The following is a 24,221-nucleotide window of genomic DNA, read 5'->3' as shown; positions in this document are numbered from 1 at the left end:
TATGAATCCTTCTACAGAATCATTGAACCTGGGGGTGATCCTGGAGGCCTTAACACAAGAGGTGATCCCAGGAGACACAAAGAAGGGCAGAGATGATGGCCTTAAAGGCATATACTGTCAAATAAGTTACCTAAGTGCACAAATGGGGCAAAATTCTTCTGGGGAACTTGGAACAAGTGTAGAACAAGCACGTATGTGGCAAGGGGGATGTGATATTTATCCACCAACTCCTGAGTTGGTATTAATTGTCTGGAACTTCCAGCCTACCCTGTGTATGGGCCCAGTGGGCACTGGTGGGTGGGGGGAGGCCACAGCCAGCCCTGAAGGCAAGAGCTGCATCTGGAAGCTGGGCTTGCACGTGCAGAAATGCTATGTGCCTGCAGAGGATAAGGTGGGCTGCTTCCGCCACAGCCCCTGAAAGGCATTAAATGAAACATGAAGTAGGGCTATTGCCCCGTCTTTCCCAAGCTGCTCATCGCCTTCTCCAGGAACACAAGGAGGGTGGATTACTTGTGCCTTATTCCCACCAGAGGGAATTCCCACGAGGGCTTCCCACGAGAGGCCGCCCCAGGGCACCATGGGCACAGGGAGAGGTTGTCTTATCTATTGAAGACAGAGATGTGGTCCTTCTTCTTCCCTCTCTGCCCTCAAGTCCTAGGCATAGGAAGCCCTGCTTTGGTTTACTATTTTGTGTTTCACCTCTTTACTCAGTCTGATGAACAGGTCAGCAAGAGGCCTTCCCACCCACAGAAGGGGCAGTTCCTCCATCAGGCTGCACACTGATGGGTTCTCTCTCTGTCTGGGTATTGTGTGCATCCACTGGGGCTGATCCGCCCTGCTTGCTCTTGGTGGAGTTCCCACACTCCCCAGAGCGCTCTGGCTTACTTAACAGTTTTCTCATTCTGTCTTTTTCTACTTAGATGGCTAGAAGTTCATCATCCATAACATGGGGATATTAAGAGTACCTACCTCAGAGAGTTGCTGTGAGTATTATGTCAGATATCACAAGTAAAGTGCTTCAAACAGTGCCTGGTACACAGGAAACACACAATTGAGTTAACTATTATTAATTATAACCAGGGGCTTGCAGGTGGTAAAGAACCCGCCTGCTAATGCAGGAAACCTAAGAGATACTGGTTCGATCCTTGGGTCAGGAAGATCCTCTGGAGGAGGGCAAGGCAACCTACTCTGGTATTCTTGCCTGGTGAATCCCACAGACAGAGGAGCCTGGTGGGCTCTAATCCAGAGAGTTGCAAACAGTCAGAAACGACTGAAGCGACTGAGCACACACATCTATAACTAATCGGCAGATGTGTATTTCTTGGAAGAAATAGAATGCCCAGATTGCTTCAACCTGCTGATTGCAATGCATCAGCACACTAGAATGATGATGGATTCTTCAGCAACGCTCAGCCAATTTTCAATTTCAGCTTTCGCAAAACTGTCAGAAGTTTTAGGTAAAACACTATTCCTCTCAAACAGCAGTGAGTGATTTACATGTTCAGCTCCTAAAATCAAGGTTGCTAGGCAAACTGAGTGAAATTCCTGCTCAAGGAATGGAAGGTAATAAAGTGGGAACTCTCCTAAGTTCACTGTCACCCTCTACTATCCACACACTTTAATCTTTTCTAAAAAAAAAAAAAAAAAAAGCCCAATATTTACAGAACTGATTTGAAAACTCTTTCCATAACCATCTGTGGGAAGAACAGAGAGGCCACGGCCAGAAAAGTTACAATGCTTAAATGAGAAACACACAGAAGCCACAGGGCCTCACGAGCAGAATGAGACAGACAGCCCCATGGTCGCACGTGATGAACAGCAAATGCTTAGCAAGCACAGTGGAAGGAAGAGGACGATCTGAGAACTCCCTCATGAAGACTGCACTTCTGGTGACCTTGGAAAAAGAGTCTAAGCAAGAACCCCAGATGGCCTGGCAACTGGAACAAAGACTCAAACAGGATGAAGCCAGCAGGTCACAACGGGTGGCAGGACTTGCCCTGTGTGGAGGGAGAGATTCAGAATGGAGGCGACCTCTCAGCCACACCTGGCTAAGGTCTGTCATCCTGCGGGATCTAACTATGGATGTCAGAACTCAGTGTGCATCATCTGTTGTCAGTTTTATTAACCGTGATTATGTTCACTGAATACTGAGCTTATACCAGAATGAGGAGTTGGGCTAAACCAACGAGGGTTTGTGGTCTTTAAGACTCTCAGAACCTTTTGTGAGGTATCCTAATTTGTGTATGCTACCATTTTTCTGCTGGGACTCTCCTGATAAAATATCTTTAAAAATAACAAGTTCATTTAATTAATTTTGATAACAAATATGCCTGATTGATGATGATGAACACAGCTCTAATCTCTAAAGTTAACTTTTTCTTTCTCTTGGATTTGAAAATGACCTGGTTTTCTGAAGTAAACAATGATGAATATTAAAGAAGAATGATAATGAATATTAAAGAGCAACAATAATTAATATTAAAATGCCACAGGCTAGATAAGATTTTTCTTTCCCTTTAATGCAAAAAGTAACCAGTTCAAGGATCCTCCAGTTCTTAAGATCAATCTTCAGTTCAGTCAGTTCAGTTCACTCAGTCATGTCCAACTCTTTTCAACCCCATGGACTGTAGCACACCAGGTTTCCCTGTCCATCACCAACTCCTGAAGTCTGTTCAAACTCATCTATCGAGTTGGTAATGCCATCCAACCATCTTATCCTCTGTTGTCCCCTTCTCCTCCCACTTTCAATCTTTCCCAGCATCAGGGTCTTTTCCAATGAGTCAGTTCTTCACATCAGGTGGCCAAAGTACTAGAGCTTCAGCATCAGCATCAGTCCTTCCAATGAATATTCAGGACTGATTTCCTTTATGATTGACTGGTTGGGTCTCCTTGCAGTCCAAGGGACTCTCAAGAGTCTTCTCTAACACCACAGTTCAAAAGCATCAATTCTTCAGTGCTCAACTTTCTTTATGGTCCAACTCTCACAACCATACATGACTACTGGAAAAACCATAGCTTTGACTAGATAGACTTTTGTTGGCAAAGTAATGTCTCTGCTTCTTAATATGCTGTCTAGGTTAGTCATAGCTTTTCTCTCAAGGAGAAACTGTCTTTTATTTTCATGGCTGCAGTTACCGTCTGCAGTGATTTTGGAGCCCAAGAAAATAGTCTGTCACTGTTTCCATTGTTTCCCCATCTGCTTGCCATGAAATGATGAGACCAGATGCCATGATCTTAGTTTTTTGAATGTTGAGTTTTAAGCCAGCTTTTTTGCTCTCCTCTTTCACCTTCATCAAGTGGCTCTTTAGGTCCTCTTCGCTTTCTGCCATAAAAGTCATGTCATCTGTGTATCTGAGGTTATTCATACTTCCCCTGGCAATCTTGATTCCAGCTTGTGCTTCATCCAGTCTGGCATTTTGCATGATGTACTCTGCATAGAAGTTAAATAAGCAGGGTGACAATATTCTGCCTTGACATATTTCTTTTCTAAATTGGAACCAGTCTGTTGTTCCATGTTCAATTCTAACTGGTGATTTTTGACCTGCATACAGGTTTCTCAGGAGGCAGGTAAGGTGGTCTGGTATTCCCATCTCTTGAAGAATTTCCACAGTTTGTTGTGATCCACATAGTCAAAGGCTTTAGCATAATCAATGAAGCAGAAGTAGATGCTTTTCTGGAATTCTCTTGCTTTTTCTATGATCCAATGGATGCTGGCAATTTGATCTCTGGTTCCTCTGCCTTTTCTAAATACAGCTTGAACATCTGGAAGTTCTCGGTTCACAAACTGTTGAAGCCTAGGTTGGAGAATTTTGAGCATTACTTTGCTAGCGTGTGATATGAGTGCAACTGTGTGGCAGTTTGAAGATTCTTTGGCATTGCCTTTGAGATTGGAATGAAAACTGATCTTGCCAATTAAAAAATGCATAAATGCTTTAGGAATTAATTTAAAGATGGATTTTATGAAGGTAGTGTTAGGAGAGAGACTGCAAGAGTTAAGAGGTTTTCATTTCATGTTTGGAGACTGTCCATTGCTCTGGGCTGGAGAGGGGTCTGTAGAAGTGCAGGTAAACACCCTCCTTCTAGTTCCCTCACAGGACATTTCAGCAAGGACAAAAATGCCAAACTGTTAATGTTTACATACACCAAAGAGCCACACGATCAAGGTTTAGTTCTCATTGCTCATTAATTTTGTCCTTACTTTGGCTGATTTTAGGTATCAGCTCACATCTATCACACAGTTTAAATCAGAACATGCTGATTTTAGCCCTTCAAAAAGTTCCCTCCCATTAAGCATATTAATCTTAGGCTTTTCAAAAATAACTTGTTCCTTGGAAAGTCTTGCATTGTTTATCTAATGAACACATGGAGTGGATTTTTAAAGAGAGCTATTGTCCTATTCCTTAAAGTAGTACAAGGGTGACATCCACTGGCCAAATAGCTTTACTGACAAGTGACAAAAAAAGAGAACATGCCAAAACAGATGCTCTACATAGTTGAATGTTGTTCAGTTGCTAAGTCATGTCGACTCTTTTGTGACTGTAGCCCACCAGTCTCCTCTGTACTTGGGATTTTCCAGGCAAGAATACTGGAGTGGGTTGCCATTTCCTTCTCCAGAAGATCTTCCCTACCCAGGGATTGAACCGGCGTCTCCTGCATTGGCAGGCAGTTTCTTTACTACTGAGCCACATAGGTGAATACATCTATCCAAAAGCAAATATATTCAAATTAAAAAAATTATATCTACTATTGTATATACTTCTTAACATTATTTTTACAAATCTATGCTGCATATGCCAACTCACACTGGCAAAAATTCAAAACCTTGACAATGTACTCTCTTGGTCAGGCTGTGGGAAAAAAAGGTATTTTCTCTTTTTTTGGTTCTTTTTTTTTTTTTTACTTTACAATATTGTATGGGTTTTGCCATACATTGACATGAATTAGCCATGGGTGTACATGTGTTCCCCATCCTGAACCCCCCTTCCCCCTTCCTCCCCGTACCATCCCTCTGGGTCATCCCAGTGCACCAGCCCCGAGCATCCTGGATCATGCATCAAACCTGGACTGGCAATTTGTTTCACATATGATACAATACATGTTTCAATGCCATTCTCCCAAATCATCCCACCCTTGCCCTCTCCCACAGAGTCCAAAAGACTGTTCTATACATCTGTGTCTTTTTTGCTGTCTCGCATACAGGGTTATTGTTACCATCTTTCTAAATTCCATATATATGCGTTAGTATACTGTATTGGTGTTTTTCTTTCTGGCATACTTCACTCTGTATAATAGGCTCCAGTTTCATCCACCTCATTAGAACTGATTCAAATGTATTCTTTTTAATGGCTAAGTAATACTCCATTGTGTATATGTACCACAGCTTTCTTAGCCACTCGTCTGCTGATGGACATCTAGGTTTCTTCCATGTCATGGCTATTACAACAGTGCTTCAATGAACACTGGGGTACATGTGTCTCTTTCAATTCTGGTTTCCTCAGTGTGTATGCCCAGAAGTGGGATTGCTGGGTCTATGGCAATTTTATTTCCAGTTTTTTAAGGAATCTCCACACTGTTCTCCATAGTAGCTGTACTAGTTTGCATTCCCACCAACAGTGCAAGAGGGTTCCCTTTTCTCCACACCCTCTCCAGCATTTATTGCTTGTAGACTTTTGGATAGCAGCCATTCTGACTGGAGTGAAATGATACCTCATTGTGGTTTTGATTTGCATTTCTCTGATAATGAGTGATTTGAGCATCTTTTCATGTGTTTGTTAATCATCTGTATGTCTGGAGAAATTTCTGTTTAGTTCTTTGGCCCATTTTTTGATAGGGTCGTTTATTTTTCTGGAATTGACCTGCAGGAGTTGCTTATATATTTTTGAGATTAATTCTTTGTCAGCTTATAGTTTCCTTTGTTGTGCAAAAGCTTTTAAGTTTAATTGGGTTCCATTTGTTTATTTTTGCTTTTATTTCCAGTATTCCGAGAGGTGGGTCATAGAGGATCCCGCTGTGATGTATGTCAGAGAGTGTTTTGCCTATTTTCTCCTCTAGGAGTTTTATAGTTTCTGGTCTTAAGTTTAGATCTTTAATCCATTTTGAGTTTATTTTTGTGCATGGTGTTAGAAAGTGTTCTAGTTTCATTCTTTTACAAGTGGTTGACCAGTTTCCCCAGCACCACTTGTTAAAGAGATGTCTTTTCTCCATTGTATATTCTTGCCTCCTTTGTCAAAGATAAGGTGTCCATAGGTGCGTGGATTTATCTCTGGGCTTTCTATTTTGTTCCATTGATCTATATTTCTGTCTTTGTGCCAGTACCATACTGTCTTGATGACGGTGGCTTTGTAGTAGAGCCTGAAGTCAGGCAGGTTGATTCCTCTAGTTCCATTCTTCTTTCTCAAGATTGCTTAGGCTATTCGAGGTTTTTTGTATTTCCATACAAATTGTGAAATTATTTGTTCTAGCTCTGTGAAAAATACCGTTGGTAGCTTGATAGGGATTGCATTGAATCTATAGATTGCTTTGGGTAGTATACTCATTTTCACTATATTGATTCTTCTGACCCATGAACACGGTATATTTCTCCATCTATTAGTATCCTCTTTGATTTCTTTCACCAGTGTTTTATACTTTTCTATATAGGTCTTTAGTTTCTTTAGGTAGATATATTCCTAAGTATTTTATTCTTTTAATTGCAATGGTGAATGGAATTGTTTCCTTAATTTCTCTTTCCATTTTCTCATTATTAGTGTATAGGAATGCAAGGGATTTCTGTGTGTTGATTTTATATCCTGCAACTTTACTATATTCATTGATTAGTTCTAGTAATTTTCTGGTGGAGTCTTTAGGGTTTTCTATGTAGAGGATCATGTCATCTGCAAACAGTGAGAGTTTTATTTCTTCTTTTCCAATTTGGATTCCTTTTATTTCTTTTTCTGCTCTGACTGCTGTGGCCAAAACTTCCAAAACTATGTTAAATAGTAGTGGTGAGAGTGGGCACCCTTGTCTTGTTCCTGACTTTAGGGGAAATGCTTTCAATTTTTCACCATTGGGATAATGTTTGCTGTGGGTTTGTCATATATAGCTTTTATTATGTTGAGGTATGTTCCTTCTATTCCTGCTTTCTGGAGGGTTTTTATCATCTGCATCTTCTCTGCATCTATTGAGATAATCATATGGTTTTTATTTTTCAATTTGTTATGTGGTGTATTACATTGATTGATTTGCAGATATTGAAGAATCCTTGCATCCCTGGGAGAAAGCCCACTTAGTCATGGTGTATGATCTTTTTAATGTGTTGTTGGATTCTGATTGCTAGAATTTTGTTAAGGATTTTTGCATCTATGTTCATCAGTGATATTGGCCTGTAGTTTTCTTTTTTTGTGGCATCTTTGTCAGGTTTTGGTATTAGGGTGATGGTGGCCTCATAGAATGACTTTGGAAATTTACCTTCCTCTGCAATTTTCTGGAATTTGAGTAGGACAGATGTTAGCTCTTCTCTAAATTTTTGGTAGAATTCAGCTGTGAAGCCGTCTGGACCTGGGCTTTTGTTTGCTGGAAGATTTCTGATTACAGTTTCAATTTCCATGCTTGTGATGGGTCTGTTAAGATTTTCTGTTTCTTCCTGGTTTCATTTTGGAAAGTTGTACTTTTCTAAGAATTTGTCCATTTCTTCCAAGTTGTCCATTCTATTGGCATATAGTTGCTGATAGTAGTCTCTTATGATCCTTTGTATTTCTGTGTTGTCTGTTGTGATCTCTCCATTTTTATTTATAATTTTATTGATTTGATTTCTCTCCCTTTGTTTTTTGATGAGTCTGGCTAATGGTTTGTCAATTTTATTTATCCTCTCAAAGAACCAGCTTTTGGCTTTGTTGATTTTTGGCTATGGTCTCTTTTTCTTCTTTTGCATTTTTTCTGCCCTAATTTTTAAGATTTCTTTCCTTCTACTAACTCTGATGCTGCTGCTGCTGCTAAGTCGCTTCAGTCGTGTCCGACTATGTGTGACCCCATAGACGGCAGCCCACCAGGCTCCCCCGTCCCTGAGATTCTCCAGGCAAGAACACTGGAGTGGGTTGCCATTTCCTTCTCCAATGCATGAAAGTGAAAAGTGAAAGTGAGGGTTCTTTATTTCTTCCTTTTCTAGTTGCTTTAGGTGTAGAGTTAGGTTATTTATTTGACTTTTTTCTTGTTTCTTGAGGTATGCCTGTACTGCTATGAACCTTCCCATTAGCACTGCTTTTACAGTGTCCCATAGGTTTTGGGTTAGAAAACGAAGATCATGGCATCTGGTCCCACCACTTCATGGGAAATAGATGGGGAAACAGTGGAAACACTGTCAGACTTTATTTTTGGGGGCTCCAAAATCACTACAGATGATGACTGCAGCCATGAAATTAAAAGATGCTTACTCCTTGGAAGGAAAGTTATGACCAACCTAGATAGCATATTCAAAAGCAGAGACATTACTTTGCCAACAAATGTTCATCTAGTCAAGGCTATGGTTTTTCCTGTGGTCATGTATGGATGTGAGAGTTGGACTGTGAAGAAGGCTGAGCGCCAAAGAATTGATGCTTTTGAACTGTGGTGTTGGAGAAGACTCTTGAGAATCCCTTGGACTGCAAGGAGATCCAACCAGTCCATTCTGAAGGAGATCAGCCCTGGGATTTCTTTGGAAGGAATGATGCTAAAGCGGAAACTCCAGTACTTTGGCCACCTCATGCAAAGAGTTGATTCATTGGAAAAGACCCTGATGCTGGGAGGGATTAGGGGCAGGAGGAGAAGGGGATGACAGAGGATGAGATGGCTGGATGGCATTACTGACTCGATGGACGTAGTCTGAGTGAACTCCGGGAGTTGGTGATGGACAGGGAGGCCTGGCGTGCTGCGATTCATGGGGTCGCAAAGAGTTGGACATGACTGAGCGACTGATCTGATCTGATCTGATCTGATAGGTTTTGGGTTGTGTTAATTTCATTTTCCTTCATTTCTACGCATATTTTCATTTCTTTTTTTATTTCTTCTGTGATTTGTTGGTTATTCAGCAGCATGTTGTTCAGCCTCCATATGTTGGAATTTTTAATAGTTTTTCTCCTGTAATTGAGATCTAATCTTACTGCATTGTGGTCAGAAAAGATGCTTGGAATGATTTCAATTTTTTTGAATTTACCAAGGCTAGATTTATGGCCCAGGATGTGATCTATCCTGGAGAAGGTTCCGTGTGGGTCTTGAGAAAAAGGTGAAATTCATTGTTTTGGGGTGAAATGTCCTATAGATGTCTATTAGGTCTAACTCTTCTATTGTATCATTTAAAGTTTGTGTTTCCTTGTTAATTTTCTGTTTAGTTGATCTATCCATAGGTGTGAGTGGGGTATTAAAGGCTCCCACTATTATTGTGTTATTGTTAATTTCCCCTTTCATACTTGTTAGCATTTGTCTTACATATTGTGGTGCTCCTATGTTGGGTGCACATACATTTATAATTATTGTATCTTCTTGGATTGATCCTTTGATCATTATATAGTGTCCGTCTTTGTCTCTTTTCACAGCCTTTGTTTTAAAGTCTATTTTATCTGATATGAGTATTGCTACTCCTGCTTTCTTTTGGTCTCTATTTGCATGGAATATCTTTTTCCAGCCCTTCACTTTCAGTCTGTATGTGTCTCTTGTTTCGAGGTGGGTCTCTTGTAGACAACATATATAGGGGTCTTGTTTTTGTGTCCAGCTAGTCTTTGTCTTTTGGTTGGGGCATTCAACCCATTTACATTTAAGGTAATTATTGATAAGTATGATCCCATTGCCATTTACTGCCAGAGTCCAGCTCTGGCAGCCAGGGAATCAGCCTGAAGGGGTGAGTGGTGTCGGCAGACGATGATGTAGCCTCTGACTCATAGTACGGAACTACACGTTTATTTCAAGCTTATATACTTTGACAAAAACATTAGGTCAGAGGTTTGACATTTTCAGTTTCCCCCACCCAGATTTATTGTCTCCAGAAATCATTGTTGCCCTACAAACAGAGTTCCTGTTTCAGCGATTCTCTCAGAATTGTCTTTACTATCTATTATCTACTTTCTCTTATGTGTCCTATACTTGTGATTACATTGTAACTCATGCCACATTCCTCAGTTTATTTCTTATCTTTCTGAATCTTGTTTTCCCCTAGCATCTTAAGATCACTATCTCCTAAAAAGGCTTCTATTCTTAATTATTCCTAAACCCCAAACTCAGCAAACTTCCTTTGCCATAAATATTTCCCTCACAAACAGGTCTCAGAAAACAATCCTTCCCATGGCCTCAAGCTGCAGCCTACATGCTCATCCTGGGACATTTTTTGTAAAGATCCAGAATAAATGTCAATGGTTACTTTATAGATTATTTTCTGGGCACAACTGCAGAAGGCTTTGCGCTTTCTCATGCTTCTCTCAAGCACCTTAACATTCTTTCCACCCAACTCAACCGAAGAAAGGAAAGAACAAGTCAGAATTACAAGGCCTAACTCTTTCATCCTGGGGCCATGCCTGCGAGATGAGAAGGAGTTGGGGCCGTGCCTCCATTTTGTCAGTAATGCCTAACATGGCTCCCGACAATTTACTTTACTGTTTGGGGTTTGAGTTTATACACCCTTTCTGTGTTTCCTATCTAGAGAAGATCCTTTAGCATTTGTTGGAGAGCTGGTTTGGTGGTGCTGAATTCTCTCAGCTTTTGCTTGTCTGTAAATCTTTTGATTTCTGCTTCATATTTGAATGAGATCCTTGCTGGGTACAGTAATCTGGGCTGTAGGTTATTTTCTTTCATCACTTTAAGTATGTCCTGCCATTCCTTCCTGACCTGAAGAGTTTCTATTGAAAGATCAGCTGTTATCCTTATGGGAATCCCCTTGTGTGTTATTTGTTGTTTTTCCCTTGCTGCTTTTAATATTTGTTCTTTGTGTTTGATCCTTGTTAATTTGATTAATATGTGTCTTGGGGTGTTTCACCTTGGGTTTAACCTGTTTTGGACTCTCTGGGTTTCTTGGACTTGGGTGATTATTTCCTTCCCCATTTTAGGGAAGTTTTCAACTATTAACTCCTCAAGTATTTTCTCATGGTCTTTCTTTTTGTCTTCTTCTTCTGGGACTCCTATGATTCGAATATTGAGGCATTTAACATTGTCCCAGAGGTCTCTGAGATTGTCCTCATTTCTTTTAATTCGTTTTTCTTTTTTCCTCTCTGTTTCATTTATTTCTACTATTCTATCTTCTACCTCACTTATCCTATCTTCTGCCTCCATTATTCTATTGTTGATTCCCTCCAGAGTGTTTTTGATCTCATTTATTGCATTATTCACTATATATTGACTCTTTTTTATTTCTTCTAGGTCCTTGTTAAACCTTTCTTGCATCTTCTCGATCCTTGTCTCCAGGCTATTTATCTGTAACTCCATTTTGTTTTCAAGATTTTGGATCATTTTCACTATCATTATTCGGAATTCTTTATCAGGTAGATTCCCTATCTCTTCCTCTTTTGTTTGGTTTGGTGAGCATTTATCCTGTTCCTTTACCTGCTGGGTATTTCTCTGCCTTTTCATCTTGTTTACCTTGCTGTGTTTGGGGTGGCCTTTCTGTATTCTGGTAGTTTGTGGAGTTCTCTTTATTGTGGAGGTTCCTCGTTGTGGGTGGGGTTGGACAGGTGGCTTGTCAAGGTTTCCTGGTTAGGGAAGCTTGTGTTGGTATTCTTGTGGGTGGAGCTGGTTTCTTCTCTCTGGAGTGCAATGAAGTGTCCAGTAATGAGTTATGAGATGTTAATGGGTTTGGAGTGACTTTGGGCAGCCTGTATATTGAAGCTCAGGGCTATGTTCCTATGTTGCTGGAGAATCTGCATGGTATGTCTTGCTCTGGAACTTGTTGGTCCTTGGGCGGTGCTTGGTTTCACTGTAGGTATGGAGGCGTTTGATGAGCTCCTGCCAATTAATGTTCCCTGGAATCAGGAATTTTCTGGTGTTCTCAGGATTTGGACTTAAGCCTCCTGCCTCTGGTTTTCAGTCTTATTCTTAAACAGTAGCCTCAAGACTTCTCCATCTGTCACTGCCAAGGAGGTTCCCTCTGTTTTAGCTTCTTCTGTTTGCTGGTCTCTTCTGTGTCTAATTTCCACCCTGACAGAAGGGGGCGGTGGTGGACACCTTTTTAGGCTCACTTGTTCAGAAGTGCTGTGGGGAGGGAGGAACACTGCAAAGAAGTAACACTGGCCTGTGCGCACAGTGTCTCGTCCACACTGGGTTTGTCCCTGTTCACGGTGCGTGTGCTTTCCCTGTCTACACTGCTTAGGCTCTAGGTTGTTCTGCTGGGAACTGTCTGAGGCCGGCCCTGGGTTGCATGCACTTCCCAGGTCTAAGCTGCTCAGGTTCAGGTACTCGGGTACTCCACAAAGGCACAGACTCAATTGGGCCTGCGTTTTGTGCCCTTCCCAGGTCCATGCTGCTCAGGTGACCAGGTGTTTGGTGAGTGCGGTCGCTGCAACTTATCGCCTCCCCCATCCCTGCCGCTCGGTTTTCTGGGTGTACAACTGGCGCACCTTCTCAGGCGGATGTCGACTGTCCAGAATCCCAAGAAGTCTTGGTTAGCAATGAAGCCTGTTTGCAGTTTGGTAGATGATGCCTCTCTGGGGCCGCGAGGGGGATGGGCTGGTCTGCAGCCGGCTAGCTCTGCTCAGTCCTTTGTTCTGTGAGCGGGCCTGGTGGTGTCTTAGGTTAGGGCTTTTTGGGGGTAGCTATCCCACATTCTGGTTTGCTTTCTTAAGTTAGTTCCCTCAGATTGCCCTCGGGGCATTCAGGCTCGGTCCTTACTCTAAGCAATGCAGCCCGTGCCTCCCTGCCCAGCCCCCGCTTGCTAGTGGCGGATGCGGGTGTCTGCACTTGGGCATATAATCTGTGGGGTTTAATTATTTATTTTTCCTCCCAGTTATGTTGCCCTCTGAGGTTCCAAGGCTCACCACAGACTAGCTGGTGAGAGTGTTTCCTGGTGTTTGGAAACTTCTTTCCTTTTTAAGACTCCATTCCAAGGATGGATCTCCGTCCCTACCTCTTTTGTCTCTCTTTTTATCTTTTATATTTTTTCCTACCTTCTTTCAAAGACAATGGGCTGCTTTTCTGGGTGCCTGATGTCCTCTGCCAGCATTCAGAAGTTGTCTTGTGGAATTTACTCAGCTTTCAAATGTTCTTTTGATGACTTTGTGGGGGAGAAAGTGGTCTCCCCATTCTACTCCTCTGCCATCTTAGGACTGCCTCTCGAAAACAGGTATTTTCACGACACAAAATGTTACAAACCCTTTAAAGGGAAATTGGGCAACATCCAACAGAACCATGTATGCATTTATCTGTTGACCCAGCAATCCCACTTTAGACTGAGACACCTCTGACAATATAAAATACATATGCATGAAGTTATTTATTGTGACATGATTTATAATTGCAAAATATTGAATATTTAATAAATGCCCCAATATAGGAGAGTGGCTGAATAAATGATGGTGCATACATATAACACAGCGCTATGCAGGTAAGAGAAAGAAAAGAAAGATTAAGATCTATATGAACTGATATGGAGAGTTTTTCAGGATAGATTATTAGGCAGAGAGAAACCACTCAATGACTGACATAGATAACAATACTGTTGTTTTTTTAACCTAAGCCAGGAGATAATTAAAAATTTTATTGTACTATAAATGTATGGTGAATCAGGCATGGTAGAGATGGATGAGAAAGGCATTTCAAGTCAGATATGATACCTGTGATACTTGTCTTTGTCTTTCATGGGCCAGCTACCAGATATATACACTGAAACAATCTATCAGGGGCAGTCATTTCTACAGATAGATACAGATGTACATATATCTATATGTATAGGTAGAGATATATACACACATATATATATAGGTAGATAGCTATCTGAAACAGATAATTAAAATATGTGGGTTTACATGTATGAATTGAATCATACATTGACTCTGCACTATTTACAGACAAATCATGCTTGAACAGATGACAATAGGTGAACCAGAATCTAGTAAGATTGTTTAATTCAAGATTTTACACTGATCTGTTTAACATGGGTGTGTGCCGACTTAAATTTCAAGATTAGAGTAGGGAAGATTAACTGCTTCCCAGGTTGTAAAATCTGCCATTGCTTCTGTAGAGGTATGCTCATATTTCTCTTTCTATCATTGTTCTTCCAGCAAGCTGGTTACTGAAATTTAATCTAATCTAATCTAATCTAATCTAATTTAATTTTGTCTCATCCTTTTCTCTTTCCTCATCTCACTTTGAATTTCAGAGGCAGTTTTATTGTATGGTTTTGCAATAGTACTCATTTTATAGTATTCTATTTCTTTCTTCTATTAAAATTGTAGTTTTCTTAACATTTTTCCTTAAAAAAAGAAAAACACCAACCAACCATGGTACTGCAGGAACTGGGAGCTGGAGTGCCTGGGCACTCACAGGAAACTCTGGATGGAGCACAGAAGGACTGGAGGGGGAAACCCTTTCCATCTGAGATGTCTCTCCTTTGCCATCTACTGACAAAACTTAACTGGGGCCACTTGGCAAAGGAAGCATATTTAAATTATCACAGAAGAGGGAGAAAGGATGAGCTAGAGGTCAGACAGTAAATCTGTAACGGGCATAAGGAGTGTCCACACACATGTCCTATGGCTGTTCCTCTATCAGCTTAATTCTTTCTTAATATATTTGCTCATCCTTTGTCTTTCTCTTTCTCAACATGTAATTCATAAGTATGTGAACATATTTCATTGTTCATATTCATATATACACACACATATGTGTGTGTGTGTGTATATATATATATATATATATATATATAAAACCAAGAGAGGGAGAGTTCCTTTGTATTTTTTCAATTAGAAGATGTAATATTACTTATTCTTTCATCCGTTATTAAGGAGGAAAAATACAATGATTTTTGCAATTAGACAATAACACAGACTTCCACAACTATAGTAGACAAACAGGCAGATAAATATATAGACATATGGATGAATGAATATAGACACATAAAGAGAAAAACAGAAATAAGTTGAAAGAAGAATTCATACACAGATAACATGTAGTAAGAGAGAGATGTGTGTGCTTAGTCACTCAGTTGTGTCCAACTCTTTGCAACCTTTTGAACTATAGTCCACCAGGTTACTCTGTCCATGGGATTTTCAGGCAAGAATACTGGAATGGGTTGTCATTTCCTTCTCCATGGAATCTTCCCAACCCAGGGATTGAATCTGCATCTCCTGTGTCTCCTGCATTGTAGGCAGATTCTAACTTTATTAAAAATTGAAGTCTGAAGGGCATAAATTTAACCATTGGTATTAGAAATTTGGGGCAACTGTGGATGGCATCTCATAAGGCATTGTACATATCTTTGTTACCCATAAGCCAGCCTTTTCTCTTCTTCATCCTGACAAATTCACCAGTTTAGTATCTTTGGGGCAGGTCCCATCTCTTCAATTGGTTTTCAAAACAGATAGTAATGTGTCAGTCTGGGGGTCTGTGTATGAATGGAAACACATATATTTACTCTTACACTTTACACTCAAGTACTTAGAGCTCTAACAGTCATGCTGGGATCAGAGGCTCTGAGCTCTAAGGTGTAAGAACTTCCCCCTTCCCATTTTTCACTCTTCCCACTGGGGAACCTTGTGTGCTCCTGTACTGGCGCACTCAGATTTACTTTCTAAAGCAGCTTTTTCAAGGGGCTGGTTTTGGTGTTGTCTTATTTGTTTGTTTTTATCTTTTCCTCCTCATTTCTAAGGTCTGTATTACGTATCTTTTTAGTTTTTTTTGGTCATATTGCCTCATATATTTTTTATACTTTCATCGAATTTTACATTAAAACAAATTTAAAAAAAATTTTTAGGCTGTGCCACAAGGCATGTGGGATCTTGATTTCCCAATGAAGGATTGAACCTGTGCCCCCTGCAGTGGAAGCTCAGAGTTTTAACCACTGGACCATCAGGGAAGTCCCAATTTTTGCATTTTTAATGAATTTTTTCATTCAGTGGAATAGTCATATATAGAAATAATGTAATATATTTTACAATCCCTTTCAGACCTGGGTTCAATCCCTGGGTTGGGAAGATCTCCTGGAGAAGGAAATGGCAACCTACTCCAGTATTCTTGCCTGGAAAATCCCATGGACGGAGGAGCCTGGTGGGCTACAGTCCATGGGGTCACAAAGAGTCAAACACGACTGAGCGACCTCACTTTCACTTTTGTTCCTTCTTTTAGCCATAGGTTTGAAGTAAGTTATATAGTACATTACTGTTTAATCTTTGTTCACTCACTAATTTGTATTGCAACAAACTGCTCCTTCAAGACTCAAGTTTGCCATAAACAAATGAGGAAAACAATAAAATTATTCCATTGGAAGTGTGTAAAATAGATCTAAATAGTTCTTGTGTATTTTGCTATACAATTAAAAGCATTATTTATTGAGCATGCAAACATTTGTTCAGACCTTTAAAAAAAAGTTTGGCTGCAGAGGGTCTGACCCATAAAGACTGCTCTTTGGCTTTAATTATTTTAGATTCAAGGCTTTGTTCCCAAAAGACATTAAGACTAGTATTTTTTGTTCATATTTTTTTTCCGTATGAGGACACGGACATGCTTAAAAATTCCACTGTTACTTCGATATCCCAATAAAGTATGCAAGTCACAAATATGATTTTTACTGATGGAAAGTTCAGCTCAGTCGCTCAGTCGTATCCGACTCTGCAACCCCATGAACCGCAGCAAGCCAGGCCTCCCTGTCCATCACCAACTCCCAGAGTTTACCCAAACCCATGTCCATCAAGTCGGTGATGCCATCCAACCATCTCATCCTCTGTCATCCCTTCTCCTCCCGCCCTCAATCTTTCCCACCATCAGGATCTTTTCAAATGAGTCAGCTCTTCGAATCAGGTGGCCAAAGTATTGCAGTTTCAGCTTCAGCATCAGTCCTTCCAATGAACACCCAAGACTGATTTCCTTTAGGATGGACTGGTTGGATCTCCTTGCAGTCCAAGGGACTCTCAAGAGTCTTCTCCAACACCACAGTTCAAAAGCACCAATTCTTCGGTGTTCAGCTTTCTTTATAGTCCAACTCTCACATCCATATATGACTACTGGAAAAACCATAGCCTTGACTAGACGGACCTTTGTTGACAAAGTAATGTCTCTGCTTTTTAATACGCTGTCTAGGTTGGTCACAACTTTCCTTCCAAGGAGTAAGCGTCTTTTAATTAACTGATGGGAAAATTATGTTGCTAAAATCCAAAATAAGCCTAAATCATTTAGGCTTATGATTATAGTCATATAGTATGACTATAGTCACATGGTATCTTTCCTTATTGCAAAAGCACTTGTGTTTCAAGAGACTTTTAAAATTATGCTTTATGAGGACATCATTTCAAGCTTATGTCATGCTATTTTTCCTTTTAAATGAGTGGATTTTATATTTTGGGCAGAGGAAGTAGATATTCAGAGCGGACTTCCTTGCAAATATATTGCTGAGAGAAATGTTAACAAATGAACAGGAACATTACCTGAGTCCCAGAGCTGAGAGGTGAAAAGCTTGGTCCACACCAGTGACAGTCAAAGGCAAGGTACCAGGCAAAATGTGTGAAAGACATAGATTCTCAGGTCATGGTTGCTAATGCCAAAAGAAAAGTTAAAGGAAAAGAAAGTATTTAAAGAATGATTAGTAGGTGAACTAGCCAAGGCTACCCAGACCTTCTAGTGGATGCCTTTTCATGATCTGGGCCATGAGCTTTGTCAATTAAATACCAAAATGTAAGGGCAATCTTATCTTATAAGTATATCTTATACTACACTACTTCCCAGGAGGTGCAGGTTCCATCCTTTGTTCAGGAAGATCCCCTGGAGTAGGAATAGCAACCCACTCCAGTATTCTTGCCTGGGGAATCCCATGGACAGAGGAGTCTGGCGGGCTACAGTCCATGGGGCTGCAAATAGTTGGACACAACTGAGCACGCGCACACACACACACACACACACACACACACACACATACTACTAAAACACATATTTTTTTCTTTTAAAATTGGTACCTCATTCAAGAATCTACAGAATTTTCATTCTGATTATATAAACTTGACCAGAGACTATAAAATATCCATTATGAGTTGATAAATGGAAAAGTCAGACTTAAACTCTAGCTCCAGGATTTAAATCAATTTAAAAATTATTTTTGCCAGACATCTAACACTTTCATTCACACACGTTCAATTTTGAATCTCTAAGTCTTTGCATATGATGTTGCTTCTGCCTGAAAAACCTTCACTCTCCTCCTCCTCAACCTTCTCCATTCTTTGAGATCAAGTTCACTTATCACTCCTCCTGGACTCCCAAGTAGAACCTCACACTCCTCTCTCTTGTCCCACGTTAGAAGCTCACCCTGCTAGTGAAGAGGTGGGGCTGGGGCAGATCCTGGCAGGAAGACACTGAAGAGGACCAAGTGGTTTCCAGCTGGGCTTCTGAGTAGGAGGGAGACAGTGAAAAGTTCTGACTCACACAGCCCTCAGGATGAGTGGTAGGAAGTAAAAGTAGGTGAAGGCTGAATCTAGAGCTTTGATTTTTGAGAGAACCCTACCCTCTTCTCTGCCTACAGGGCTAACTTTGCTCCAGAGGCTGCAGCCATCTCCACACCAATGAAACCAGCTGGTCAACCCAATGGCCTTTGATCCCAGCCAGATGATAAAATCTACACCTATATCCTCATTCCTATTTTTCTATCACTTGGTAATTGTAAGTGATTTGCTTGACTTATAAGAGGTCAAGGAAGATAGAATGAGCATGTTTATTGTGTGGGCAGGAATGGGTTTTTCCAAGTCCATATACTTTTCTTGTTACACCTTGAGCTGGAGCAACTCTCCTTGAGTTTAATGACGTCGTCCCTCCACTTTAGTGTTTTTTCAAGCTGGGTCCTGTACAAGGTGTTTTAAATACCAGAACGCACAAGGCACTCAGGGCAGGTCAATGTCTGGTAGACATCATTTTAGACTTCCATGAAAGTAAGACTAGTTCACAGAATTCCCATATATCCTATACCCAGACCCCCTAAATGTTAATGTTTTTAACATTTTATTTATTTTCCTCCCTCTGCATGCATACATACATACATACATACACATGTGTAAGCATGCACACATACACATTTTTTGAAAGTACTTGAAAGTAAGTTGCAGGTTAAGTTGGTACTAAATATTTCAGTGTGTTTTCTAAAATGATGTATTTTCTCTCTCATAACCACAGTGTGATAGATGGTCAAAATAAAGCAAGTGACACTGACTGGGTATAAATTATCTAATCATAGGCCTTATGTGGATTTTGTCAACTGACCTGATAATGCTCCTTACAACTGAAGAAATTCTGGATCACACGTAGTCAGTGATCATGTCCCTTTAGTCTGCTTTAATCAGGAACAGATCCTTAGTCTCTCATGACATTGACATTTTGAAGGTGTACTGGGTAGTTATTTTGTAAAATGTCTCTTGATTTGGGTTTGTCTGGCGTTTCCTCATGATTAGATCTGGGCATGAGCTTTGGTAGGGCTACTACAGGGCTATGTCCATTTCAGTGCATAATATCAGCAGGCACATGATGTCAGTTTATCTCAGTACTGGTAATATTAACTTTATCACTTGGTTAAGGTGGTGTGCACCTACCTACCTACCCACCCACACAGCTTTCCCTTACAAAGAGTACATAACAACTCCAGTTTTGTTGTTTTTAGTTCACATATTGGATGGTTGTCTCATTATCTTTTGACAGACCAAAGCCCAAAATGAACCAAAAAGATCATTCTGACTTGCTGTGTGGTCAACATATCATAGAAATCAAAGAGTGGAAGTAGGAAGCCCAGTTAAGGCTGTCGAAATCTTGTGTGAGAAGCAAATCCTCAGAGTCACGAAAAAAAATTTTTTTTTTACACTAAAAAAGTGTATGAAAAAATACACCATAAACATAGTCAAAGGAAATTATCTCACAAACAGCCAGTTTCATCAGTGACAGAAAGTAAAGGACTCATCTGAAAATATAAAAAAGCATATGAAGAGAATTCCTAGAATATGTGACTATTAATCATATAAAGAGGTTGAACCTGCAACTTGAACAGAAATGCAATTTGAGACAACACTATGAGAACTGTTTTTCACTTATTAGATTTGCAAACACCAAAATTCTGATCACAAGGTTGATTAGGGATAGTGCTGGTGGAGTATAAACTGGTATGACTTTAATCAGAACAATCTGACACTATGTAGCAGAAGAACTAAAGAGCCTCTTGATGAAAGTGAAAGAGGAGAGTTAAAAGTTGGCTTAAAGCTCAACATTCAGAAAACTAAGATCATGGCATCCAGTCCCATCACTTCATGGCAAATAGAAGGGCAAACAGTGGCTGACTATTTTGGGGGGCTCCGAAATCACTGCAGATGGTGACTGTAGCCATGAAATTAAAGGACGCTTACTCCTTGGAAGGGAAGTTATGACCAACCTAGACAGTATATTAAAAAGCAGAGAGATTACTTTGTCAACAAAGGTCTGTCTAGTCAAGGCTATGGTTTTTCCAGTAGTCATGTATGGATGTGAGAGTTGGACTATAAAGAAAGCTGAGCGCCAAAGAATTGATGCTTTTGAACTGTGGTGTTGGAGAAGACTCTTGAGAGTCCCTTGGACTGCAAGGAGATCCAACCAGTCCATCCTAAAGATCAGTCCTGGGTGTTCATTGGAAGGACTGATGTTGAAGCTGAAACTCCAATACTTTGGCTACCTGATGTGAAGAGCTGACTCATCTGAAAAGACCCTGATGCTGGGAAAGATTGAGGGCAGGAGGAGAAGGGGACGACAGAGGATAAGATGGTTGGATGGCATCACTGACTCAATGGACATGAGTTTGGGTGAACTCCAGGAGTTGGTGATGGACAGGGTGTCCTGGTGTGCTGCGGTTCATGGGGTTGCAAAGAGTTGGACATGACTGAGCAACTGAGCTAAACTGAGCAGTATTTTAAAAGTATACCCCTTTGTCCCAGCAATCTACTTTCAAGAATTTATCCTACAGGTAAATGTGAAATGAACATTGTTTAGGCAATTCACAGCAGGACTGTGTACAGAAGTTTGGAAACAACTTAAGTGTCCATCAATAGAGGACTTGCTAAGTATAACATATTTATAGGACAGAATCCTTTGCATCTGTTACACAAAATGAAGCCATTCTCTTTGTTATATTGTTCTGTTGAAAGAAAAAAAAAACTGTGGGATATCTCTGGAAAGATACAAAGGAATCTAGAAAAGGTGATTGCTTCCCAGAAGAACTGGGGAGAGGGAGGCAGAAAAGTCTTGCCTTGAGCTCAATTCTCTTCGGTACTGTTTGAATGTCATACTAGGTATGTTTCTCATGAAAAAATGAGCAAAATTTAAAAAAGAATTTAAACATCTGTTGCAGTACACCATTTCAAGCATCAGTCTTTTAAGAACAGTAGTGGTGGAGCTCATGCATGGATTCAGGATATGTTTTGGAGGGAAGCTGACAACTCCAAAGGTGGGGAGTAGATATTGGCACTGAAGTAAGTAAGCCGTTAGGATGAATGTTAGGCTCGTGGCTGGCAACATGTGGAGAGATGTGCCATTTACTTTGCTGGGGGAGCAGCTAGGGAGGAACAGGTAGAATGTGTGAGAGAACTCAAGGATTCTGCTTTGGACATGTAAGATTTGAAATGCCTACTAGTTATCCATGCAGAGATGTTATATAGGCAGTTGAAATAGGAGTCATTGTTTAAGAAAGGAGTCTGGAATAGAGATTATTTAGAATGCATCAGCGTATAAATCAGCACCAATAGAAATATGTAAGCCACACACATAATTTAAAGTTTTCTAGCTGTCAGATTAAAAAGTCAAAGCAGGTGAAATTAACTTTAACATTCTACTTAACCCAATATACATAAATATTATTAATTCAAAATGTAATCAGTATAAAAATTAATGAGATTTTCTTTTTGGTTGCATCTTGAGGCTTGTGGGATCTTAGTTCCCCAACCAGGGATCGAACCTGTGTTCCCTGCAGTGGAAGTGTGGAGTCCTAACCACTGGACCGCCAGGGAATTCCCAGAGAGATAGATTTTTTTTTCATACTGTTTTGAAATCTGGTATTTTATACTTATCAGTTCAGTTCAGTCGCTCAGTCATGTCCAACTCTTTGCGACCCTATGAATTACAGGATGCCAGGCCTCCCTGTCCATCACCAACTCCCGGAGTTCACTCAAACTCATGTCCATCGAGTTGGTGATTATAGCACATCTCAAATAGGACTAGCCACATTTCAAGTATCAACTTGTCACATGTGGTGATGACTACCAATTGGACAGTACAGAACAGTGCTGATATTTAAAGCTATGGAACTGCAGGAGTGGAGGAGAGTCCAGGACTGGATTCGGGAGCACTTGATCAGGTAGAAGAGGAGGAGCTGACAAATGAGATAGCAAATGAGAGCCCACTAAACCAGCAGGAAAACAAGGCAAGAGTATGTCAAAGGAGCCATGAAGAAGGGGCTGTCAACCGCATCAACTGATGTTGAGAAGTGGAGTTAAGACAGGGAGAGAAGTGACCACTGAGATTGGGAAGATGGCATTGTTAATAATCTTGGCAAGACAGCTTTATTAGACTGGGGGCTCCGCCTTCGGAGCTGGAGAATGGGAGGTGCAAGGTGGAGTCGTCTTGTGCAGACATCTCAAAGGCAACATGTTCCAAACTGATCTCTCTTCTCTGGCATCCTCCCCCACTCCCCTCTCCCTGTATTCTGATCTCTCTACTGGGGAGCCCACGCTAGAAACCTGGGAGAGGTTCTCAAGTCCAGCCTTTCTCTCAGACCTTATAAGCTATTATTCACAAAGTCATCCATTTCACCTGTGAAACACTTCGTCTGTTTCCCTTGTCTGCAGACAAGTTGCTTCAGTCCTGTCTGACGCTTTTCGACTCTATGATGGACTGCAGCCCACCTGCCGCCTCTATCCATGGAATTCTCCAGGCAAGAATACTTAATGGAGTGGTTTGCCATTCACTCCTCCAGGGTATCTTCACAACCCAGGGATCGATTTCACGTCTCTGCAGTCTCCTGCATTGGCAGGCAGGTGCTTTACCACTAGCGCCACCTGGGAAGCCCATTTTCCTTGCTCCATCCTTATTTCCCCAGGATAGGCCCTCATCACCTCTAATCTTCCTAATATTTAGTAATCCTCATTGTTATTCAACCTCTAGCTTTGTCACCCTCAAGAGTTCTGTCATGAAGCTTGGCACCACCACAGGTCTGGCGTCCTTGCTGCTCTGCTAGAAATTTCTACCTTGCATGGCTCCTCATGAAACAAGCTTTGTTGTTCCTACTCTGGAGTTCCCTCTCTCATTCCCAGATCAACTCACTCACTCACTCACTCACTCACACACTCAGTTGTTCCATGCTTGCATCTTTATTATCCGTAACGCTCCCCTCACCTCTATAACCCACCCCTTCATAAAGAACCAAGACTGACTCATTGTTATTAACTCTAGTTTAGGTATGAACTTTAAGGATCTTTAGTACTCCTCACCCCCTCCGCCGTCACTTCCCCCTACAGTTGGTTAAACGGTACACTTACTCTCCGTTTCCCAAACGCCTTGCCCTGACTTTCCGCTAGAATTCAGTGCTCATTTCAGCCGCAGTTCTCACTACACTCATTCATTCACCATACTGTTCTCTAAGGTATCAGTTTCTGTCGCTCTCTGCAACTAAACTGTGAACTCTTTGAGGTCCGAGAGCTTGTCACATTCCACTTAGTTTTCCCAGTACCTGAAACGTAACTTGACTCATCATAAGGTGCTCAATCAAGGTGTGTTATTAAGAGCAGCCAAAGAAGCTGCGGAGAGTAATGCCGAGAGGAGCGCTGCGCGCGTTCTCGCCTCCTTCGCGCAGGTGGGATCGCGCAGGAGGAGCCTGGCGTCGGGCCGGAGGGGAGGCCAGCACTTTCTCCGGAGGAGCGGCGTGGAGTCGGCAGTGGGAGCAAGGCAGGAAACGAGAGAACAGCGCGGTCTGCGGAGGAAGGGTAGAGGACCCCCAACTATAAAGTTGCGAGTGAAGAACTCACGCTGCTATTACCCTCCAAGCCCCTCCGGCCCGGCCTACCGAGTGACCACGCCCACTCACGTGAGCGTAGCCC

General features: G+C 41.2%; 1 long non-coding RNA gene across 1 annotated transcript in view; it reads right to left on the bottom strand.

The window, feature by feature from the left end:
* LOC113893012 overlaps positions 1–24,203 on the bottom strand; it is a 58,567-nt gene extending 34,364 nt beyond the window's left edge. Inside the window, exons 1-2 of the long non-coding RNA XR_003511192.1 lie at positions 23,855–24,203; positions 17,565–17,671 (exon numbers count right to left, since the gene is read on the bottom strand). This is a non-coding gene — a long non-coding RNA (uncharacterized LOC113893012). The remainder of the gene's footprint in view (positions 1–17,564; positions 17,672–23,854) is intronic.
* Between the last annotated feature and the right edge of the window lie 18 nt (positions 24,204–24,221).

Source organism: Bos indicus x Bos taurus, chromosome 1 (genome assembly GCF_003369695.1).
Source record: "Bos indicus x Bos taurus breed Angus x Brahman F1 hybrid chromosome 1, Bos_hybrid_MaternalHap_v2.0, whole genome shotgun sequence".
In the NCBI taxonomy this organism is placed as follows: Eukaryota; Metazoa; Chordata; class Mammalia; order Artiodactyla; family Bovidae; genus Bos; species Bos indicus x Bos taurus.
The sequence above is the reverse complement of the archived record's forward strand: the minus strand, read 5'-3'. Positions and strand labels throughout refer to the sequence as shown.